Raw genomic sequence first — 7,780 nt, forward strand, 5'->3', positions numbered from 1 at the left:
TCTCCTCTAGTGTCGGCTGGGCTGGTGCACGGACACACACCAGCCTGTGGAGGCTAAATCCAGCCTCTGTGCCGACTCTGCTGGGGAGCCTTGTGTTGGCCAAGCTTGGTCAGCACAAGGTTCTGGGGTGGGTGGGGAGGAAGCGGAAGGGAGGTGTTCTGGGTCGGGGGAGGGCAGGCAGAGGGTGGTCCCAGGGATGTGGGGTGGGGAGTGGAAGACAGGACTGGAACTCAGCTCTTATATTGGATCACAACCCCTGTTCCAAGTAGTGTGGAACGGCTTCAAACCACTCCTCTCTCCTCGAACTTATGCCACCACAGGAGGTGGCGCAAGTCTGAGGAGACCCATTGGGGCTTACCCATTGGGGATAAGGGGAAGAGTTTCCCCTTATCACTGGCTGAGGCACTTTGGGGCCTATCTTGCGCTGGATACAGTGCAGGTCCCCTGCCCTGTCTGTTCCAAGATAGGAACAGATAGGATTGCGTTGCACATGCACCTAGCTAGCAATATTGCTAGCTATGTACTGTGTCCCAGGAATGCTGGCCTTTTACATTTACTGGGAAGTAAGTGGGGGTGCCTTCCATGAACTAACAGGTGGTTCCAACAGCAGACCTGGCAAAATACCCCCAAACATCCTTGTGTTTGATGTTAAGAAACCTAAGCTGGATGATGTCATGGGTTACCCAACTGGATGGCTGGAAACCTTTTGGCCACTTTACCTGGACTGGTGGCTGGGTTGCCCAGTTGGTGGGCATAAACCAATCTCCTCCATTTGCAGGGCCAGCTTTAAGACACATGGACCAATTGCTCTCAATTGGGCCCCGCTCCTAAGTGCCACCCACATTATAGTAATCTACGCTAGTCTTGTATGGAATCTTATATTAAAATGTGCTTAGAGCCATTTGGTCCATTAACTCACATGGACTTTTTAAGTGTACTTGCTGATTGCTTTCCATTCTACTGTTGCAATATAAAGTCTATAATAAATTTTATTTATAACTCTAGGATTCTGCAGACCTGTTGTAAACCTGAGGCCCTGCAAAAATCATTTCCAGTTGAGCCTCACAGCTCCTAAGGCTGGCCCCGTCCACAGGATTGCTAGCTAGAAGCTATTGTCTCTTGAGAAAGCCCAGACATAAAGAACAATGCACATCAGTCACATGTGGCTGTTTCTAATAAAGGTTACTGCAGGAAGATATCCCAACAGCTATCAGGATGCTGGACTATCACAGCATCCTCTGAAGGATTAGAGGAATAAGGAAATAATAAGGAAAGAAAATAAGGAAAAATGGACCAAGAATAGGAGAATAAAGCAGATGAATTTATCAGAAGGTGAGATGCTTGGAATGTCTCATGTCCATCAGCTACCTGTATTTTCCACTGGATAATGTTTCCAAACAGTCTTCAAGGGCAGCTCCACGTAGAGTTTGTTACAACAGTCTAGCCTGGATATAACCATTGTGTCTTCTTATCCAGAGGGATTGGCAAAGCAGAAAGCTCAGGCTTGGGCCAGCCACTACAGCCAGGACTCATGAGAGAGTTACTGCTCCAAGTTATAGCTTGGTGGACAACAAGAGAGGCAGAGCAGATCTAGTAGCAAAGAATGATTATAAATGTGACTGAATACTGATTCCAGGTGGTAACAAAGGAAGAACTCAGCATGATGCAACCAGCAACTGTTCCTCTGATCGCATGTTGATAGTCCCAGCAGGGCCATTGCTGACACTTTACTGAGTTTGCCAAAAATACTGTCATAGGTAATAGAGCACAGACCAGATGGCACAGCAGCACTGAAACCATTAATTTGGAAATCATTAAGAAAAGACCTTTACCAGCCACTATGTTGAGCCATGGTTCAGTTAGCAGTGAATTTATTCATGAAAGCATGGAAATGAATGTTAAAGGTAGGGTCACACTTGAGATACTTGACTTTCTGAAGATCAGTTATTCAGAAGGCAAATTTTACTTGAGAATGTTTCCCATTGGTACCTGCTGTTGCTTTATTTATTTTCCATATTTTTATACTGCCCTTCCTCCAAGGTAGGTTAGGCTGAGAGATAGTGACTGGCTCAAAGTCATCCATGTGACAAAGTCACCCAGGCCTAGCCTCTTGCTAGGGAACACTCTCAAGCTCTTCCCCTCCCTTTTGGTCCTCAATTGCCCACTCTCCATCCGTTCCCATTTTGGCTGTTCCTGGAGACGTAGTGGCTACCATTATACATGCCATGGTTAATTTTTTTCCCCAGCGTGACTACTGAAGTGCACTCTCAATGGAGCTGATTTTGAAGACTGTTCTGAAGCCACAGCTAGTCTCTTGAATGAAAGTGGAATGAAATGGGTAAGCACCCAATCACTCCTAAGTGAAACTGAGACAGGTCTCGAGCTATGGCTCTTACTACACTCACATTGAAAATGGCTTCTACTTCCTTGGCCCATCCTTAGGGATCCTGGCCACAATCCAGAGCATAGTCTCAATGAGATCAAACCACCTGAGGTGCGTGGCCTTATCTGTACATTGGAGTGTTGATGCTACCCAGTCTTCTCTATCCCAGACACGCAGACAGCCCTCACAGTCACAGGTCGATATCAGCCATGATAAATATTTATGGATGACTGGTCTGCATTCCATTTCCAGCTCCTCTCAGAGAAATAAACATGTGCACCTTTCAAATGCTACATTTTGGATCTGTTCCTTTGCACTCATAAAGGCCACCTGGATTTGCTATGGATTTGGGGTTAGAATTACGCATAACAGACAGTCTTTTTTTTTTTAAATATAGTTTGCTGGTTAGTAACCCACTGATGTCTCTGAATAAGGCATTAATGTCTCCTTAGTGGGGTCTTCCCCAGAAGAGAGAGAGAGAGAGAGAGAGAGAGAGCCATCGTTCAGCGGAGAGGACGGTAACTGCGTAAGCCAGGGATGCTGTAGTGCAGGGGTTTCCAAACTTTTCTGCAGGAGGGCCACATCATCTCTCTGATACTGTGTCGGCGGGGGGCCGGGAGGGGAAGAATTAATTTACATTTCAAATTTGAATAAATTTACAAAAATTTACATAAATGAATATATTAGAGATGTATGAGAATGAAGGTCTTGCAATAGTTCAGGGCCTATAAAAGGCCTTGCACAAAGCAAGTCTGGCCTTTCCATCACTGCCACTGCTGCATCACAGATGTGAAACAGCAAGCAGTGGAGCTTAACTAGTTGCCCTACACTGAGAGCAGTTGCCTTCGGCCAGCACGGGCTCCAGAAAGTCTCTGGAGGGCAAGTGGCCCCTGGGCCAGGGTTTGGGCACCCCTGCTCTAGAACCTCAGTCAACATGGCATCCAAGGATATGGGAGAAGATCTGGCCTGGCTATAGCTACACTAGAAAGAACAACACGTGACCATGCTCACAAGCTGATTCCCCCCAATTGACTTGGTTTCTTGTTGTTCTTCATCTGAGTTGAGCTGAGCTGACCACTGAAAATGTGCTTCCTGGTTGCAGCAACTTCCAGGATATTGGGGTAGGGGGTTCTTGATTGATCTTAATGTGCACTGACTATGTCCCCCAAGGAATGAGAAGTTCCAGTGCTGACTAGATTCTCTTTGAGGGAGAGATCACAGGAGGCATATGGTGTCATTGATATAATTTACAAAAACGTAGGTTGTGCATTAGACTGGTACTTTTCAACATCTTCATAAATGACCTGGAAACAGGGATAAGCAGGGAGGTGGACAAGTTTGTGGATGACACTAAACTTTTCTGAGTGGTGAAGACCAGAGGGGATTGTGAAGTGCTCCAGAAGGACCTCTCCAAACCAGGAGAATAGGCAGCAAAATAGCAGTTGTGTTTCAATATATGTGTAAAGTAATGCACTGGTGATGGGAACCAAAGTGAAAGAACAGTGGCTTCACTATGCACAAGCAACCTCATGCCCCTCACAACTTGGTACATGCCCAGATACAATTGGCAGCCGGCGCAGGTTTGTGCAGTGTGCCCACCTATAAAAACCTTTTCGCACACGCGCTAGCAGGCGTACGGGAGGGATTGCCGCGTGGCTTCTTGCTTTTCCAAGATGGGACAAACCAGACAAAACACAGGCCCACAGTATCGCATTCAGTGGGCAACTTACAGAGGGTAAATTAATACTCTGTGCAATGATCAAAGTGGTCAAGATACAGCTTACGGAGGTGGTCAATATAGAGAGGTTGGTCTCCCATAGTGCATATGCAGTGTCTGTCCATGCTGTGCAAATTAGGTCAACTTAAGGAGGTGATCATTATAGAGAGGTGGTCAACTATGGAGGTTCTACTGTATGTTAATTATAGAACAGAATAAAAATTTGTTTCTCTGTTTGTTTTTCACAGCTCCTAAAGCCAGCCCTGCAAACAGCAACAGGTTACATCAGTTTCCCCAAGGAGCATTCCTGCCCCCTAGTTGTTGCTTCCACTTCTGGATCTCTCTATATGTCTCACTTGGATGAATTGTCTGCTAAAGAGTTGTGTTCTGCCAACCACGAAAAGGGGGTGTGTATGAGATGAGTCCACTTATTTCATTTATTTATTTTTCACATTTTTACATACTTTTCCTCTAACGAGCTCAGTGTAGTGTACACACTGGTAGTTCCTTTTCTCCTTTTGTCCTCACAACAACCCTGTGAGGTGGGTTAGGCTGAGAGACAGTGACTGGTCCAAGGCCACCCAGGAGCTTCATGTGTGAGCAGGGATTTGAATCTGGATCTTCCAGGTCTAAGTCCAACTCCTGAACCACTACAGCAGGGGTGCCCAAACCCTGGCCCTGGGGCCACTTGCGGCCCTCGAGGACTCCCAATGCGGCCCTCAGGGAGCCCCCAGTCTCCAATGAGCCTCTGGCCCTCCGGAGATGTGCTGGAGCCCACATTGGCCCGACGCAACTGCTCTCAGCGTGAGGGAGACTGTTTGACTTCTTGCATGAGCTGTGGGATGAGGGCTCCCTCCACTGCTTCCTGTTTCACATTTGTGATGCAGTAGTGGCAGCAAAGGAAAGGCCATCCTTGCTTTGTGCAAGGCCTTTTATAGGCCTTGAGCAATTGCAAGACCTTCATTCACTCATATAAGTTCATCTTTAATATATACATTTATGTAAACGTATGTAAATTTATTCAAATTTTAAATGTAAATTAATCCTTTTTCCCCCCGGCCCCCGACCCAGTGTCAGAGAGATGATGTGGCCTTCCTGCCAAAAACTTTGGACACCCCTGGTATATAGGAAGCTGCTTTATGCTGAATCAGACCACTGGGCCATCTAGCGCAGGATTGTAAACACTGGCAGTTGGTGGTCCTTCAAGGTTTCAGGCTAGAATTTTTCTCTGACCTACCTGGAGGTGCTGGGCATTAAACATGCCACCTTCTACATGCAAAGTAGGTGCTCTGCCACTGAGTTACAGCCCCTTGGATCTAAATTTCATGTTGCACCCATAGGACAGGCTCAAGATCTCACTGCGCCTGAGGCAGAGCATCAAATGCTGCCTCCTTACCCAACAGTGCACCAGTCGCTACTCCCACTCTCTGGAGGGGGGTTTCTCTTCTAGCCCACCTCTTTTCTCTCCTGCACCCTTTCCTTTTGTTTTGTTTCTTGCCTCCTTTTCAAATCCAGGAAGCAGGAGGGGAAGAAGTGGTGAAGCGGGGTGGACAGAGGTAGCATTCCCCACCAATCCACCACCTGAGGCAGCTGCCTCAGTTGGCTTCATGAATGGGCCAGCCCTGGATCTCTGACTCTGAGCACACCTGAATCTGCAGAGCTGTAATGAAGGATGGAAATTTGTAACAAAACTGCATCCGTTTGAAAAAAAATAAAAATGGTTTGCAGAGACAATTCTAAATCACTGAATCACAGTGTGACTTGTCTTGAATTTTACACGGCTGCTCCAGCAGAGAAGGAAGGCTGGTCTTTTTCTCATAGCGTGCCACTCATGGCCTGTGTCTCATTTGCTATTGTCAGCCGTGCCTCTTCTGGCAATGTGGTAATTCAGCAGGTATCTCTTGTCTGAAAAGATGTAAGTCCATTTAAGACCAAGCAGCACACTTGAACAGATGGACAACTCAGGCTACATCTGCAGTAATGTCAATGGTCGGGGGTGTGTGTGTGTGAAGATGGAATGGGGAGGGTGATTACTAGACTGCAGTACCAGGAGCAGGGGTTTTATTAGGATGGATACTATTTCAAAGAAAGTACAGTTCTTCCTCTCCCAAAGTGGTGCAGCAAGCAATGCTGCCATCTCAGAAGAGAGCTTGTGTGCTGATGAAGGAGGCTTGGAGGTCCTGGGTCAGTTCTGGAATCACTCCCCTTTTAACAGAAGTTGCTGCCCTCCCCAGTCCAGATCAAGAGCTTAGCATTTGAGGTAGATGGGTTTCTACTTTCCCCCTGTGTCATTGTTGGCAACCTTCAGTCTCGAAAGACGTATAAGCCTACAGCACCTGGTATTCCCAAGTGGTCTCCCATCCAAGTACTAACCAGGCCTGACCCTGCTTAGCTTCCAAGATCAGACGGGATCAGGCATGTGCAGGGTAAGGTCCCAGCAAAAATCACTCCTTCCCCCACCAAGTCTGCTGTGTGCTCCCAACACAGTCGTAAATTGGCCACCAGCAATTAATCATGTAAAATTTGACTTTATTAATCTCATTGAACCGATTAAAGCCTGAAGCCCTCATTATTGCGCTTATTAAAAATACATTAGCAGAAACACAATACCGGGCTGGAGCTGGAAGCAAAAGTAAAAGACCCAGAGGCTGCTTGTCTCATGTTTTCACTAGCTCAAAACTGGGGGTGGGAGGAACTTCTGGAATAAAGGGGGGGGGGGAGAGAAAAAGGAATGAAAGAAAGAAAGCTACCCTCCAAGGCTAGATACTCCAGTTTAACCACCTCCAAACGAACCTATGTAAAAAATACAGTTTGGGAGACCACTGGTTTCCAAGGAGAGAGAAGTTGGCCTGCTCTCAGCATAGAAGAAAGGAGGGGGGGGCATTCATCCAGTATGCATCGATCTGGCCAGTTTAAATTGCTACAACATGGTGAGCATATCAAGACAGAACCCCCATGCACACAGTCCCAGCTTCTTGTCAGCTTGTGCTGTGCCTCTGCAAATGAACAGATTCCTGCTTGCCCAAGTGAGGCCAAGTGGGCTTCTTGTGGTAGCTGGGGGGGGGGTGTCCAGGTTTTTTTTTTTGCCCCCCTGAGCCAGCAGTTCCCCCCCCCCGCATTTTTCCCAGACTTGTCATGTAAATGTGGTTGAATGTCCTCCAATTTAGCTTCTGTTCCTTGAGAGCTCAGCCCCTCCATGCAGGCAGCCTCCTCCAATTGGCTCAGGCTGCTGTTGCTCATTAACTCACCTTAGGGGCCAACCATAGCAATCTGCTGATAGTCACAGGACACCAGAGAGGCAGGCATGAAAAAGCCTGGAAAGAATGTGTTCAGTGCCTTCAATTTCCCTCCTGTGAACTGAGTGGCTGTGCAAGCACTTTGCAGGACCCTGAAGGCTGCTGCTGACTCTGGTGTCATTTGGGGGTGAGCAGGCAGGAGATTTTGGATGCACTATTTCACCTGTTTGGGCCATGAAGGGCCTTTCTGGGGGGGGGGGGGGAGTGGAAACCATGGGTCTGGTCTCTGAGATTTTGGATGCACCATTTTGGCTGTTTGGGCCTGCCTCTTTCTGTCTAGTATGGCTTCAGTTGGGGGTCATTAGATGCCCTTTTTGCAACTTTTTTTGTGCGCAGGAGGAAAGAAAGCTTGGTGCTTCTGGCAGGGATGGGGGCCAGAGAGAG

At 47.4% G+C, this 7,780-nt stretch overlaps 1 pseudogene; it reads right to left on the minus strand.

Moving 5' to 3' along the window:
- Nucleotides 1–6,424: 6,424 nt before the first annotated feature.
- On the minus strand, nt 6,425–6,543 carry LOC136659515 (5S ribosomal RNA; annotated as a pseudogene).
- Between the last annotated feature and the right edge of the window lie 1,237 nt (nt 6,544–7,780).

Source organism: Tiliqua scincoides, chromosome 8 (genome assembly GCF_035046505.1).
Source record: "Tiliqua scincoides isolate rTilSci1 chromosome 8, rTilSci1.hap2, whole genome shotgun sequence".
In the NCBI taxonomy this organism is placed as follows: domain Eukaryota; kingdom Metazoa; phylum Chordata; class Lepidosauria; order Squamata; family Scincidae; genus Tiliqua; species Tiliqua scincoides.